We start from the raw sequence: 7209 nt of genomic DNA on the forward strand, positions 1-7209 counted from the left end.
AAAAGACGGGCACGAGTTTAACGACGATCTTGATCTGAGATAAGATCTTGATTACCGCAATTGGTGAATAGAACTGCGATGTAGAACACGAAAGGAAAATTGAGAGCTTGAAAATACATAAAGTACTGTAGGCGATCGGTGTGCGTTGTACCAACACACGTAGCGGGTAACATGTATACGATCGGTAAGGTAGGATGCGATCAAAGTTATCGACTCAGAGAGGTGGATGCACATCCGGAACCAAGTTACAGAAAAGGGATGCAACTGCATTACTGTCGTTACATCTAGAAAAAGAATATCAATAAATATGTAAAATTTATTAGCACGAAACTTTTATCTAAATTTCATCGATTGACGATATAATAAAAAAAATATTATTTGTCATGAAAACCAATACTGCTCACCATAGTATTGAACAATTAAATTGTAGCTAATGTAAGCTTTGATTTAAAAAAAAAAAAAGACAATTGTTATAAATTATTTATATTATGAGTTTTATAGTAGAATATGGTTTTAAATACCAATTATTACAATTGAACGAAAAAGTTCACCTTGAAATAAAATATAAGCGAACGTATCGATAACGAAAATCGCGAACAGTTACCTGACCAGGAGAAAAGCTCAACCTGGCCCGGTATGCCTTTACCTTCGCATGCTTTGGACATAAACAAGGACAGAGCGGCTGGCTGGAGGGATGGAAAGCACTGTTGGGTGCAGATTGGAGGGGGAAATTCTGGATAGAAAGCGGCCATGATGGTACCGACGGCCAATCAGCGAGCAGCTTCGCCCCGTTATGGCGTAATGGCCGCTGGTTGCCGCCCAATGTAAAACTCGGTGGAAGACACGCTTATTGGACACGAAGGCGTTAAAAGTTTTATTGCATGCCTGACAGTTACACCCCGCATTTGAAACCCCGCCACGCTCGTCCTTCTCCCTTAAATCGTAATAACCAAAGCGCGGATCCGTCGTAACCGCGGTTACTCCGGAAAACCCTCTACGGCTGAGTATGCCCCCTGGACTACGCCCTATGAACTGTGCCTCGCGTTACTCGCCAACTCCATTTTCTAGCCAGTTTTCCACCTTTCCCTCCTCGCGAATCACGGCTGTGCGTGTGGTATTTAACTTTGGACCGCTACCTCCTCTAAATTTTACATATACTAAGCTCAAATTTTGATTTATTCCGTTCTATTCTTCAACCACTAGCGATGGAGTCCAATGCGATTCTATCTAGTGAGATGAGCAAAATGAATGTATGCAACGTTACCGCGTATCTATTACCAAAATTGAGAAAATTCTTCAAACTTTTGAGACTTCGTGTTTGAAAAATTTTGCAACACGAAAGCATACTAATAGGCACATTTGTTTGCAGCAAAGTCAGATAGAAATGATATCTTTCCCATCCTTCCTTAGCGCATATATTTACTCGTCAGCATCGTAAATTACAATACCCCGACGTATCGTAATAAAGTTACGAAAATTACATACTGTAATAACAATAAATTCAGTTGCCAGGTGTACGGGAATACAATAAAATGAATAGAAAAAAACCCGTCCACGTTAATCGTTCTATATGATTAAGAGCCTGCTTTAATAACGCTGCATATTAATTCCTTCGTATTACTGCAGGCATATCGATCGTATATAATTATTTATGATACAACCGCCGAGTCTATTGTACGTCTGAGCTGTTAATTACTTTGAACTTAATTATTTTTTATTGCGATACGATTATAAACTACCGATACCATATCGAGCGAGCGCAAAGCCATTATGTAGCCCTCTTGCTAACGATTCGTATGCACATCTCGTATAACCAGCTTATATACATCACCTCCTACCATCTATATAATATACGCGTGTGTTTATTAGCTAAAAGTAAATGGAATATGCTTAAAAATAAAGAAGAGCGTGGAATAGTTTACTCACCTCTGGTCTCGATCGATGAACTCCGATCTCGTGATCTTAGGACACTGCACTCTATTACAGTCAGCACGCGAATGTTTAATAATAGACCACTCCCGCACCACAGTCTTTTCAATATCACGATGTTCGACCATAAATTCTCTTCAAGAAGAATGACGATCATTTACGAGCTGCTCCGACACAAAGAGTTCATTGATGACTTTTTGTCCTGGGTCAAGGACGACTGGTTTGTAACCACTCGGAACTTTCGCTTCTTGTAATCTTCTCGAGCAATTCATCTCCTCTTCGACAGGCGAGTCGTTTCGTTACCATTATTAATTTAGGTAGGTACTTTTGTTATTAGTATTGCCACATTTCGCTGCGTAAATATGTCCCTTGAATTCAATTAGATGCTAAAAATATCCACAATGTTCTTTGAAAATACGACGAGGTCAACCCTCTTAATTTTGAAGCTTCAGGTGCTCTCGACTATCGGGAATTTTTTCCGTATACACGTTTCACGACGGTGTTACGCTTCTAGAAAAATATCTTTCCCAAACACTCGACATTTTCACTAGAGGAAAGGTTCAGCACGTTGTCGCGCGTTCTCCATTTCCGATACAGTTCTCATCCCTCGATTTTTCGCTGTTACCATCGAAAAACGCAACTAATAAAGCCTCTTAAGAATTTATCCAGAAGTCTAACAATCTAATCAACGTCCAAACGAACGTTTCTCCATCGTCGCGTCTTCTGTCTCGAACTCTAAAGTCGCTCTGCGAGGCGGCGTGTTACGCCACGGGTAAAATAAACAAACACTATCGAGCGATCCGGATTGTTTAGACGTTTAAACCGATGGAGAGATAAGAATCCGAGAGAGGACCGCGGAATAGAAGTCAGGGCGACCATGTGCTTCGCGAGCCTCACGAACATAACTGCGCTTGCGCCCCTTTCCTATGTCTGACCCCTGCGAACGTCACACAAGCTCTTTCGTCGCCGTGTCCCCCCCTCGTGCCCTCTTTCGTCCTCGTCCACGTCCTCTAATGTTCCCTGCGCCCGACTACAGGAGATGGATATGCTGTAAAAGCACGTCAAGTGAACTGTTACGGCTACCGTGTCCGCCATCTACGCGGCGCGGCCGCTAAGACGAAAGGGGGTGGTGGTCGACGAGGCTGCGGTTCTCCGTGGCAGGATACGCGCGAGCCCTCCTCGCTCGATGACTATATTTCTTCCTCTCGTCAAGGTGACTCGTTTACTATCCGTTTTAATTGCTCTTCCTCCGCTCATCTTGGTTAAGCCTTCTCTCCATGCGTCACGCACTTCACCAGACGTCCTCGTAACTGGCTCGGATAGATAGCAAGAAGAGGACAGTTACTCCTGTGGGCGTTATTTAATGTATCGGCGTCTCGAACGGCGACGACGGAAATTAACCCAATTAAATTTCGTAGTACGCCAATGGCAGGGAGTAAGATGATTCGAACAAATTGAATATATCGCGCGACGATAATATAATTGTTGATCGAATTAATCAGCTCGATCGAGTTCGTTAATCGCACCAACACTGTCTCTCGTCTGTTTCCATTAATCCTCTGTGCGAGCGTCTACAGATACGTATTAATCCTGATTCGAGTCGATATCGCGAACAGACACCACCGCCACGTTTGCTTCGTTCTCTCTGCTCGTCCTTGGAACAACGGCGTACACGTTCCTCGAAGGAGAACACGGTGTCGCGATCTGTATCAGAGGACCTATCGAACCCGTCTCCCGGTGGTCCCGTAGATATCGTGGCGGTGCGCGATCGAAGTCGCGGACAACACCGACACTGGATACTTGTGGCACCCTTCCACTGCGCTCGAGGCGCATCCCGTGCACCCGATGCACCCCCTTTTACGCACTTGCTCCGGCTGCCGGCGTAACTTCCTTCCAGGTATACCCATGCGCACTGCACGAAAAACGAAAGAGGCAGCATCGTCGTAGAAGGTGAAGCTTATTCGTGTATCGAACATTCGCGTCACGTTGGTAGTCAGTAGGAAGCCAGCGGTCACAAACACGAAAGGTTACGAACCAATGGCGGCGAATGGGCGTTCACGTGATGCCTCTCTTTCCGTCTATTAAATCGGCGAGATGCTCATTTTCCACTGCCACCGTTGTCGGTCAATTAAAATCTCTCGAGATGTTCGAATCGTCTCGCGTGTTTTTTTTTATCCGCGCGTCGTCCGCCTCGCGTTCGACTTGCACACCGTCCCGGACGATCGCCGCGATTTTCACCGAATTCAGCCGGAGAAATATCTTCTGGCGCGTACGAGCGTAAACAGAGCCGATCTGAACGCGGACTACCTTCCCCGTTGATAGTTCACGACACACTGATCGCAAGGTTCTTCACTTAATTTCGTGCATTCATTCGCCTCTGTGTTTATTGCCACGGGTGTAATGACCAGTCGCCTTTGACTGTGTTTGTATCGCTGCCGTTTCCTATAACCGGCCACTTTTGTTGATGTTATCTGCAGATAACATTGCCAACGGCATGCGGAACGCTTATACGCGTAAATAGCGAATTTATATTCTCGGTAACGTATTTAGAGAAATAAAACCTGCCGTAAATAGAGATTTACTTTTTCCTCCGAATATTATAACGCCTACTTTATCCCAGATGCTTTGCATAATTTTACATCTTACATGCAGCGTTTCTCTTCGTTTTTTCTTTTATTAAAATATTCCATAAATACGTAGCAGACAATGTCCGCGATCTTGCGAGTCAAATTTCAAGCCAATCGTTTATCGTGGTACCCGACAATCGACAACTGGAGAAAGCAAACGGACGTGGAGCTGTTACGAAATCGGTGGCAAATATTTGTGGACCGCAAGAGCAAAGAACTCGCGATGAAAATAACACAGGGGTAACACCCTGTAATGCCTCCGATCTTGGAACACGTTCTTCGCCCTCGTAGCACCATTAATTTACGCGAGTTCTCTTTGAACCAATAGAATGTTTCACACGTACTTAGCCGCTAAGGTAAACAAGGTGGCGCGCCGCGATTTTGTGGATCGAGGGATTAGTTCTTTGGCCGATGTCCAACCTCTAAAAATATTTCTGGATACAAACCGAACAAGAACAACGGTCTCTCTCTCTCGAGAGAGAGAGAGAGAAGATGGTGGCTGATTAAGCGGCGGGACGAGGGGGATGCGCCTGGCGATTCCGCTCGGAATATTTACGGCTCGTGGAAGGGGAATAATTTAGCGTGAAAACTCGATCGAGGAGGTTGGAAACCGTCGCGGGGCAACGGTATTATCGAGATTCGTTCGGAGGATATATTCTTGGTAGTTGCTCGTTCGCGGCCGAATGGCGTCGAAACAACCAATGGATGAACAAAAATGCACGCGGGACTGCGCGTCGTCTCGTAAAACCCGTGATTTGTATACGATGTAAATTACGCGATAAGGGCATAAAATCCTGATTGCTTCATACGCGTTATAAACCTGTTGTCATGCACGATCTTCGATGCAAATCGTTCCATGTTATTGCCGCCGATATCTCCGTGTCGAAGAATAGAACACGGCCCCGTTGTTACTTTGTCCGTCGAACAACGCGAACACGGCCACTTAGCGGCGCAAAACGATGACATCAGCCCTAAAAACTAACAATTTAAGTGGCTCTGCCTCGATCGCGATAAGGGATTGTCACCTTCGAACAATGTGGTTACACGATGACTAAACTCTGTTTCCAAGAGATCCCGCTTCCGGCGCGCACTTTTTAAACTTCAACTGAATAACCATAATCTACGTCTCGCGAGCCTTGAAACGGAGGAAGCGACTGATACCGAATACTTACGACTCGACCTCGTCTACGTATCTCGACACTTCTTCAAGCAGAACGATCGTATTTCAACCTTGCATATAATTCTCGAACAGAAAAGTGACTCAAAGACTGGAGACGACGTTCAAGATGATCCAGATTGCAAACTGGGGTGTGCAAACGATACTTATTCGAGAAGTTTCGAGTCGTTCGTCGAGGGAACGCGAGGGAGAGTTCGTGGAAAACAGCTTATTGTCCCTCATCGAAGTTCGTGCAGCTTTCGAGAGGCATCGCAGCGTATAAAAACTCAGGTCGAAATTGAAAACATAACCTACTTTCACTTTTCGGGTGTTCAGCTGCATACCAGACGGACGCTGCGCGAGGGAGAAGCGAAAAAAAAAAAAAGAAACTTAGGAGCGCGCAACCCCGACTAGACGAAACAAGGGAGAGAGCTGGGAGAAAGTACCGGTACCTGCGTGCACGCCTCGTGAACCGAGGGAAACCGTCGGTGTCGATCGCACGGGCGTAATTCAAGATTAAGAAACAGGTTCCGAGAAAATAATTTTCCCTCAAAAACTGCGCGCGTACGGGGAACACGTTCGCCAGGCGTAATTTGCAGTTCTGTTTATCGCGCGGCTCTCTTACGAACTCTTCAATAAACAGCATTTTTTACAGCCGCTGCCTTTACCGTTATCGGACTTTTCAAACGTTCAAACAGTCCTCGTTCGCGCGCGCCGTCCATTTTGCAACAGTAAAACAATATTTCCATAAATTTAAACGTTATACCTGCTTCTAAAGATAGCTGCGTATTTATTGGCAGAATTCTTCTTCTGCAAAAGTAAATCGAGAACGTCCGATGATAGAGACAAACGCGCGGTTCGCTTTTGTAAGTCTTGCCAGAATTTTACAAGGTTCAGAACAGCGGACTGAAACGATAAATTTCGATAGATCGGTCCGTTTATCACGTTTATCTCGCGTAATTGAACGCATCTAAACGTTCGCGTTCAACACCTCTCGAGTTTACAGCGTATTCACTCGGCAATGACGAGCCATTGTTTCCACCGAGCAGACAATGCGCGTTCAGATTTATCTGGATCCTTTTTACCACCGATTCGAACAAAACGGGCGCTCGTATCTCCATATAAATTAGACAACCGCGATAACGCGCGGTGAATTACGATGTTAACTTCTACTGTTCGAAATTGAACGCGCGTTCGCGTTATTTAACACAAAATCAGCATCGCGCGTCATCCTTTACCCTCGCCCCGATCTCTCTCATTGCGAGAAAGAATGTTACGCCACGCCAACGAGCCACTGCTTTCGAATCTTTATTTATTCTACCGAAATGCACGGTCGATCTCAATCTACAATGGCGCCAGAAATCTTGGCGAATACCGAGTTACGTAAAACAACCTGGTACCAAAGCCCATCGCGAAGAATAATTCAAAGAACAATGAGAATAAACGGAAGAATTATCGGATAAATAGTAATCTTTATCGGATCGACGAGACTGAACA

At 45.1% G+C, this 7209-nt stretch overlaps 1 long non-coding RNA gene across 2 annotated transcripts in view; it reads right to left on the reverse strand.

Moving 5' to 3' along the window:
- LOC143425290 (uncharacterized) overlaps nucleotides 1–2250 on the reverse strand; it is a 154713-nt gene extending 152463 nt beyond the window's left edge. Inside the window, exon 1 of one of the 2 annotated variants that reach the window (XR_013102018.1) lies at nucleotides 1927–2250. This is a non-coding gene — a long non-coding RNA (uncharacterized LOC143425290). The remainder of the gene's footprint in view (nucleotides 1–1926) is intronic. The other variant, XR_013102019.1, reaches the window with a different exon arrangement.
- Nucleotides 2251–7209: the final 4959 nt, after the last annotated feature.

The sequence above is a fragment of the Xylocopa sonorina genome, chromosome 7 (assembly GCF_050948175.1).
Source record: "Xylocopa sonorina isolate GNS202 chromosome 7, iyXylSono1_principal, whole genome shotgun sequence".
In the NCBI taxonomy this organism is placed as follows: Eukaryota; Metazoa; Arthropoda; class Insecta; order Hymenoptera; family Apidae; genus Xylocopa; species Xylocopa sonorina.